The sequence below is a fragment of the Siphateles boraxobius genome, unplaced genomic scaffold (genome assembly GCF_051911475.1).
Source record: "Siphateles boraxobius isolate OS27281-9 unplaced genomic scaffold, OSU_SipBor_1 19, whole genome shotgun sequence".
NCBI classification, from domain to species: domain Eukaryota; kingdom Metazoa; phylum Chordata; class Actinopteri; order Cypriniformes; family Leuciscidae; genus Siphateles; species Siphateles boraxobius.
Window position 1 is genome coordinate 4,144,313 of NW_027508799.1, and position 9,302 is coordinate 4,153,614.

The 9,302-nt window shown below is 49.2% G+C and overlaps 2 non-coding genes across 2 annotated transcripts; both read right to left on the reverse strand.

Annotated features, from left to right (window-relative positions):
- Nucleotides 1-3,132: 3,132 nt before the first annotated feature.
- Nucleotides 3,133-3,204, reverse strand: trnaq-cug (transfer RNA glutamine (anticodon CUG)). The gene has a single exon. It is a non-coding gene; the product is annotated as a tRNA-Gln (tRNA).
- Nucleotides 3,205-3,857: 653 nt separating this feature from the next.
- On the reverse strand, nt 3,858-3,929 carry trnaq-cug (transfer RNA glutamine (anticodon CUG)). Its single transcript has one exon. It is a non-coding gene; the product is annotated as a tRNA-Gln (tRNA).
- Between the last annotated feature and the right edge of the window lie 5,373 nt (nt 3,930-9,302).

Sequence of the window (9,302 nt, forward strand, 5' to 3'; positions counted from 1 at the left end):
ATTGTGTTAAAAGGTGCTCCACGCATTTTACTTATCATTGTTTACAGGCCTCCAAAATACTCTCCAGCTTTTGCTGAGAACTTAACAGAACTGTTATCAACAATTTCCTCAGAGTTTGACTGCTTTGCCATTGCTGGAGATTTTAACATTCACATAGATAATGCAGAAAACAATATGGCAAAAGAAATCAAAACTGTTTTAAAAACTTTTGATCTGACTCAGCATGTACATGGACCCACACATAATCGTGGACACACTCTAGATTTACTTATCAGTAAGGGTCTAAACATTTCATCAATTGTTATTAAGGATGTAGCACTGTCTGATCATTTTTGTATTTTCTTTGATATATTGATCTCTCCTGCCATTGAAGCTAGATCTGTGTCTGTCAAGAAGAGATGCTTAAATGAGAACACTAGTGTACTATTTATGAAGGCTATATCTTTAACACCAAGCATATCTGCTGACTCTGTTGATTTTCTCCTTGATTCTTTTAACTCAAAAGTTAAGAGTGTAATTGATGATATTGCTCCTGTGAAAGTCAGGAAGAAGAGTGGCAGACAAAAAGCACCTTGGAGAAACTCAACAGCAGTGCAAAATATGAAAAGACAATGCAGAAAAGCAGAGCGCATGTGGCGGAAGACAAAACTTGTAGTCCATTATAACATCTACAAAGACAGCATCCATGCTTTCAATAAGGAACTAAGCAAAGCTAGACAGACTTTTTCTCGATTATTATAAACAGCAATATAAACAACACGCGCACTCTTTTTGCTACTGTAGAGAGACTGACAACCCCCCCAAGCCAGATTCCCAGTGAAATGCTCTCAGTGAGAAAGTGCAGTGAGTTTACTTCTTTCTTCTCTGAGAAAATCAATAATATCAGAAAGGTGATCAGCTCATCCTTGAGTTGCGCTGGGGTCAGGCAGATCAGACAACAGCACGAAAAAAGTAGCCACTATGTCTGATTTCGAAGAAATTGATGGCAAAATTTTGGAAGAAACCGTACAGCAACTAAAAACATCAACCTGCGCCCTTGACGCACTTCCCACATCTTTTTTCAAAATGTGTTACACAGCTTAGAAGCAGATCTCCTGGAAGTGGTAAATGCCTCACTTCTCTCTGGGAGTTTTCCGACCTCCCTGAAAACTGCTGTCGTCAAGCCCCTCCTGAAAAAGAGCAATCTGGATAAGACCATATTAAACAACTATAGACCGATATCAAATCTTCCTTTCATAGGCAAGATCATTGAAAAAGTTGTCTTCAATCAGCTGAACAAATTCTTAAGCTCGAATGGATACTTTGACCATTTTCAATCTGGTTTCCGACCGCACCACAGTACAGAGGCCGCGCTCATAAAGATAATAAATGATATTCGCTTAAATACTGATACAGGCAAATTATCAGTGCTGGTACTACTCGACCTCAGTGCTGCATTTGACACTGTCGATCACAAAATACTTCTTGACAGGCTGGAAAACTGGGTCGGGCTTTCTGGGATAGTCCTAAAATGGTTCAGGTCATACTTAGGAGGCAGAGGTTATTATGTGAGTATAGGAGACCATAAGTCTGAGTGGACATCCATGACATGCGGAGTCCCTCAAGGCTCAATTCTTGCGCCACTCCTATTCAACCTGTACATGCTCCCAATGAGCCAAATAATGAGAAAGAACCAAATCGCTTACCATAGCTATGCAGACGACACACAGCTCTACTTATCCCTATCGCCTAATGATTACAGCCCCATTGACTCCCTTTGCCAATGCATTGATGAAGTAAACATCAATGGATGTGCCAAAACTTTCTTCAGTTAAACAAAGACAAAACTGAAGTCATTGCGTTTGGAAACAAAGATGAAGTTCTCAAGGTGAACGCATACCTTCAGTCTAGGGGTCAAACAACTAAAAATCAAGTCAGGAATCTGGGTGTGTCTCTAGAGTCAGACCTTAGTTTCAGTAGTCATGTCAAAGCAATAACTAAATCAGCATATTATCACCTGAAAAATATTGCAAGAATTAGATGCTTTGTTTCCAGTCAAGACTTAGAAAAACTTGTGCATGCTTTCATCACCAGTAGGGTGGATTATTGTAATGGACTTCTCACTGGCCTTCCCAAAAAGACCATAAGACAGTTGCAGCTCATACAGAACGCTGCTGCTAGGATTCTGAGCAGAACCAGAAAATATGAACACATCACACCAGTCCTCAGGTCTTTACACTGGCTGCCAGTTACATTTAGGATTGATTTTAAAGTATTATTACTGGTATATAAATCATTCAATGGCCTAGGATATGCTCAGTGAATATAAACCCAACAGATCACTCAGATCATTAGGATCACATCGGCTAGAAATACCAAGGGTTCACTCTAAGCATGGCGAGTCTGCTTTTAGCTACTATGCCAGCCGCAGCTGGAACCAGCTTCCAGAAGAGATCAGATGTGCTCCTACAGTAGTCACATTCAAATCCAGACTCAAAACACATCTGTTTAACTGTGCATTTACTGAATGAGCACTGTGCCACTGTTCGTCCGACTGTTTGCACTGTATTTTATTTTATGTTTTAATTATTCTGATTTCATTTGATTATTTCTGTATTTTATCTTTTGTTCCAATCTGTTTTAATTATTCTGATTTCTTTTGATTATTTTAATTTCTTCTATGTAAAGCACTTTGAATTACCATTGTGTATGAAATGTGCTATATAAATAAACTTGCCTTGCCTTGCCTAATAATAGCGGTCGCCGATTGGTCAAAAGTAAGCCACAGGAGAGAAACGCGATTGGTCAAAAGTAAGCCACAGGAGAGAAAGGCGATTGGTCAAAAGTAAGCCACAGGAGAGAAACACGATTGGTCAAAAGTAAGCCACAGGAGAGAACGCGATTGGTCAAAAGTAAGCCACAGCAGAGAAACACGATTGGCTCACGTGGGCTTACTTTGGGCTTACTTTGGCTCAATCGGTAGGAAGCAGTAGGCGCAAGCGAGAGGTAGTGGGATCGATGTCTGCATTCTCCAGTGCTGTCCATCCTTTTTACGCCCCCCTTCAAGGGGCACTACCTAGATGAGCTCTTGCGGCTCAGTGCTGCCGAAAAAGTTTTTTCAAACGAGGTACTGCACACATTCCTGGCAAAAGCAGGTCCCACCGAGATTTGAACTCAGATCGCTGGATTCAGAGCCCAGAGTGCTAACCATTACACCATGGAACCTTGGCGTGTGTCAACTTTTCCCATGAGAAGCAGGATTTAAGTCATTGAGTCCAGAAGCACGATAGCAAGGATTTAAGTCATTGAGTACAGAAGCACGATAGGAAGAAGCAGATGAAGCCTTTGCTTTTTAAGCCCATGTTTCCCCAATTCCGACTCGGTTTGAGAGTGCCAATTTCACCGCCACGTCAGCAGTTGCGCATCACCTCTGTTTTTTCCCTCCCTTCCGCAAAGAACCTAAAAAGGTTCCACCGAGATTTGAACTCGGATCGCTGGATTCAAAGCGCAATTTTTTGATTAAATCTACAATTAAAAGGTAGCCAGTGCAAAGTTGCCAGCAGAGAGGAAATGCGTCCTGTTTTTTTGTGGTCATTGGAAATCACGCTGCAGCACCTGCACACGTGCTAGGGATCGCGCCTCGTCTTTGTCTTTGAGAGCGATGGACACCTTCTCTCCATCATGGAGGGGAATTAGCTCAAATGGTAGAGCGCTTGCTTAGCATGCGAGAGGTAGTGGGATCGATGCCTGCTTTCTCCAGGGCTGTCCATCCTTTTTACGCCCCCCCTTCAAGGGGCACTACCTAGATGAGGTCTTGCGGCTCAGTGCTGCCGAAAAAGTTTTTTTGAACGAGGTACTGCACACATTCCTGGAAAAGCAGGTCCCACCGAGATTTGAACTCGGATCGCTGGATTCAGAGCCCAGACTGCTAACCATTACACCATGGAACCTTGGCGTGTGTCAACTTTTCCCATGAGCAGCAGAGATTTAAGTCATTGAGTCCAGAAGCACGATAGCAAGGAGCAAATGAAGCCTTTGCTTTTTAAGCCCATGTTTCCCCGATTCCGACTCGGTTTGAGAGTGCCAATTTCACTGCCACGTCAGCAGTTGCGCATCACCTCTGTTGTTTCCCACCCTTCCGCAAAGAACCTGAAAAGGTTCTACCGAGATTGGAACTTGGCTCGCTGGATTCAAAGCCCAAAGTGCTAACCATTACACCATGGAACCAACACTTCCTGATAGCTGGCTGTCTGAGAGGCAGATAGCGATGAGGCTAGGTGGAATCAGGTAGACTAAAAGAGGCGGACGTGGTTCCTCTGCCGAAACCCGGGATATAAATATCCTGGTTGCCCTAATCAGGCTGAAGAGATTAAAAGCAAATCCTAATAATGGGCTCGTCCGGGATTTGAACCCGGGACCTCTCGCAACCTAAGCGAGAATCATACCCCTATACCAATGAGCCGAAACAAACATCCTCCCTGCTACTGCCGAGCCGCAAACATTTCAGCTTGCATGGCTTAAAGCGCAATTTTTTTATTAAATCTACAATTAAAAGGTAGCCAGTGCAAAGTTTCCAGCACAGAGGAAATGCGGCCTCTTTTTTTGTGGTCATTGGAAATCACGCTGCAGCACCTGCATACGAATAATGAGAAGCTTACTTACAGGAGCCTGGTCTGCAACACTGGACCCAGTTGATGTTGCAGGAGCAGAGGCAGCACTTGGCTTGACAGAAGGCTGTGGAGGAGACTGCAGAGGAGGCTGAACAGGGCGCAGAGGAGGAGACTGCAGAGGAGGCTGGGCAGGGCGCAGAGGAGGAGACTGCAGAGGAGGCTGGGCAGGGCGCAGAGGAGGAGACTGCAGAGGAGGCTGGGCAGGGCGCAGAGGAGGAGACTGCAGAGGAGGCTGGGCAGGGCGCTGCAGTCCTGTGGGTGGCTGTAGTGAGGATGGTCCTGGTGCAGAGGGACAGGGGTTGAAGGCCTTGCTGGAAAGATGGGAGTTGCTCTTTCCAGTGGACAGGAAGCTCTGCAGGCGACTGGGACACCTGGCCAGGGGTCCACATTGCTGGAGGAGCAGGACAAGGGGCAGGAGCAGGGGCAGGAGCAGGGGCAGTAGCACGAGCCGGGGCAGGAGCAGGGCCTCTCGAGCCTGCAGTGGCTGGAGCGTAAAAAAACACAACAAAATTATCTTATTGTTTTAGACTTTCACTGCATGACTTTCTCAGCTCTGCTGGACAGCTACTGCAATTACAAGGTTTACTGCAAAGCATGTATGATTAGTAGAGAGATGACAAGATGATGAAAGGATGGAAGGAAGCAGTGAAAATCATCCTGTTTTTCATCCAAGCACCATTAGAAGAAATACAAGAAGAAAAAAAGATGGGATCAGCCAAGTGTGAAGCGAAGCAGACCAAACACTACAACAGCCACTTATTCCAAGGGGAGTAAGGGAACCCAGGCTGTTCGTGGTATTTTGCCCATTCATTTAAGTTGCCATTGTCAGCACCGACACTTCGAGGTCCGCGTGCTCGAAATGGACGACACGAGCTGCTTATTCAGTGCTGCCGTGTCACTTTTCCAAAATCGCATATAAAGTGGCCGAGATTAGCATATATTACCATAGGCTCTCTGTGGACGCCTCTGGGGGTGCCATTGCACCGCGTGGGAGTCCACCAAGTGCTTTTGGGGTCCGCCAACTACCTACTCTTCACCATAGTCCTCCTCAGTACCACGAAGTGCCTATTTTGACCCCTAACCACCTATTTTCTTCTTCATTGCCACGAAGTGCCTATGGGGTCCCCTAACCACCTAAACTTCACCATAGTCTTCCTCAGTGCCACGAAGTGCCTATTTTGACCCCTAACCACCTATTTTCTTCTTCATTGCCACGAAGTGCCTATGGGGTCCCCTAACCACCTAAACTTCACCGTAGTCTTCCTCAGTACCACGAAGTGCCTATTTTGACCCCTAACCACCTATTTTCTTCTCCATTGCCACGAAGTGCCTATGGGATCCCCTAACCACCTAAACTTCACCGTAGTCTTCCTCAGTACCACGAAGTGCCTATTTTGACCCCTAACCACCTATTTTCTTCTCCATTGCCACGAAGTGCCTATGGGGTCCCTCGACCACCTAAACTTCACCGTAGTCTTCCTCGGTACCACAAAGTGCCTATTTTGACCCCTAACCACCTGTTTTTTGTCTCAAGTCACTGTGTCTCTAACTCTGAGCCGAAAAGTCACAGGGCCTCGAAATTCGTCGTGAGGGTAGCCCAGCGGGCCCCGGGGCGAGATCCTTAGTTTCAAGGTTCTACGTGGTTCCCAAGTGTGCGTTTCGGCGGTTCGGCCTGATCCACACATGGTTCAGCTTTCTCCATCCCCCAGGGTCTTTCTGGGCCCCAGTGACAGCAGGCAGATCAAGTTTGGGGCCGCCAGGGCCCCCGGGGGCCGAACGGCAAAGCGTCCCACGTACAACTTATCCCATTGATTTTCATAGGTGTTCTGTGGACATTGGGCCACAAGTGGTTTTTTTGTGTGACTAGACGCTCCCCTCTCTGTGTGCCTTCCGGGGCCGAGTGACGCAGCTTTCCAAGAAGTTTCGGGCCCCTAGCACCTCCAGGGGCCGAACGAGGTTCAGTGACACGTGCAACTTATTCAATGCGATTTCACAGGTACTTGGTGGACGGTGGTCCGATCGGCCCGAAATTGACACGTACGTCCCGTCACGGGCCCCTGGGACGGGTTCTGGAGTTCCGCGTCCCTCTTACCTTTTTTCGCGCTAATTGGCCACCAACAGCCCCATGGAATAAGTTGCACGTGGGACGTCAAAAAATCAGGGGCCAAAAGGGGTCGAAAGGTCGCAGCGGCCCCAAATTCGGCACGACGGTTGTCCGGGGGCCCCCGGTTCTAGATCACGGGTTTGGTGGTTCTAGATCGGTTCTAAGTATGTGTTTCAGCAAAACGGTTCGAAGGAAACGCCCGACCGGCCCGAAACAGACATATGCGTCCCTTCACGGGCCCCGGGGACGGGTTCTAGAGTTCCGTGCCCAAAACTGCTCGTTTGGCCGAAAAAAGCCCCCCTTGACCTGGAAGCGCCTGTGAAGTTTAAACTGAATAAGTTGCACGTGGGAGGGCGGAAATACAGGGGTCGAAAGGTCGCACCGCCTCCAAATTCGCCGCCCTGGTAGTCGAGGGGCCCCCGGTTCTAGATCCCGGATCGCAGGGTTCTAGATCGGTTCCAAGCGTATCATTTTTTAGTGCAAAAATCTCCTCACTTTGGTTCTACTGAGCATATGTCTTTCTGTGTGTGCAAGAGGGCTGCCATTAATTGGGCCATGTGCTCGGTGAAGGGTGGACAGAAAGGTCCGATCGGCCCGAAACTGACGTATGCGTCCCGTCACGGGCCCCTGGGGCGGGTTCTAGAGTTCCGTGTCCCTCTGACCTTTTTTCACGCTAATTGGCCAGCAACAGCCCCATGGAATAAGTTGCACGTGGGACGTCAAAAAAACAGGGGCCAAAAGGGGTCGAAAGGTCGCAGCGGCCCCAAATTCGGCGCGGCGGTGGTCCGGGGGCCCCCGGTTCTAGATCACGGATTTGGTGGTTCTGGATCGGTTCTAAGTATGTGTTTCAGCCAAACGGTTTGAAGGAAACGCCCGATCGGCCCGAAACCGACACACGCGTCTCGTCACGGGCCCCGGGGACGGGTTCTAGAGTTCCGCGTCCCTCTGACCTTTTTTGGTGCAAATTGGCCACCAACAGCCCAGTGGAATAAGTTGCACGTGGGACGTCAAAAAAACAGGGGCCAAAAGGGGTCGGAAGGTCGCTGCGACCCCAAACTCGACACGGCGGTGGTCCGGGGGCCCACGGTTCTAGATCCCGGGTCGCAGGGTTCTAGATCGGTTCCGAGTGTGTTTTCAGTTTGACCCTTCAAGAGGGAATGCCAGTCTATGAGCTGACTATGAGTGCAAGTGGCCTTTGAAGAGAAACTTGAACAAATTTGGAAAAAAAATTAGCTCTGAGTTCTAGAGACTCGTCCTCCTGATATGTCGTTCGGGGGCCCGAGGGGGCCCGGCACGCAGTGTTTGGGGCCCGTGGGACCTCCGGGGGCCGAACAGGGGCCACTGACACGTGTGACTTATCCCATTCATTTTCACAAGTGTTTGGTGGACGTGTGACAGAAAGGTCCGATCGGCCCGAAACTGACGTATGCGTCCCGTCACGGGCCCCTGGGACGGGTTCTAGAGTTCCGCGTCCCTCTGACCTTTTTTGGCGCAAATTGGCCACCAACAGCCCAGTGGAATAAGTTGCACGTGGGACGTCAAAAAAACAGGGGCCAAAAGGGGTCGGAAGGTCGCTGCGACCCCAAACTCGACACGGCGGTGGTCCGGGGGCCCACGGTTCTAGATCCCGGGTCGCAGGGTTCTAGATCGGTTCCGAGTGTGTTTTCGGTTTGACCCTTCAAGAGGGAATGTCAGTCTATGAGCTCACTATGAGTGCAAGTGACCTTTGAAGAGAAACTTGAACAAGGGTTGAAAAAAAATTAGCCCTGAGTTCTAGAGACCCGTCCTCCTGATATGTCGTTCGGGGGCCCGAGGGGGCCCGGCACGCAGTGTTTGAGGCCCGTGGGACCTCCGGGGGCCGAACAGGGGCCACTGACACGTGCGACTTATCCCATTCATTTTCACAGGTGTTTGGTGGCCGTGTGACAAAAAGGTCCGATCGGCCCGAAACTGACGTATGCGTCCCGTCACGGGCCCCTGGGACGGGTTCTAGAGTTCCGCGTCCCTCTGACCATTTTTCACGCTAATTGGCCACCAACAGCCCCATGGAATAAGTTGCACGTGGGACGTCAAAAAAACAGGGGCCAAAAGGGGTCGAAAGGTCGCAGCGGCCCCAAATTCGGCACGGCGGGGGCCCGGGGGCCCCCGGTTCTAGATCGCGGATTTGGTGGTTCTAAATCGGTTCTAAGTATGTGTTTCAGCCAAACGGTTCGAAGGAAACGCCCGATCGGCCCGAAACCGACATATGCGTCCCTTCACGGGCCCCGGGGACGGGTTCTAGAGTTCCGTGCCCAAAACTGCCCGTTTGGCCGAAAAAAGCCCCCCTTGACCTGGAAGAGCCTGTGAAGTTTGAACTGAATAAGTTGCACGTGGGAGGGCGGAAATACAGGGGTCGAAAGGTCGCACCGCCTCCAAATTCGCCGCCCTGGTAGTCGGGGGGCCCCCGGTTCTAGATCCCGGATCGCAGGGTTCTAGATCGGTTCCGAGCGTATCATTTTTTAGTGCAAAAATCTCCTCACTTTGGTTCTACTGAGCATATGTCTTTCTGT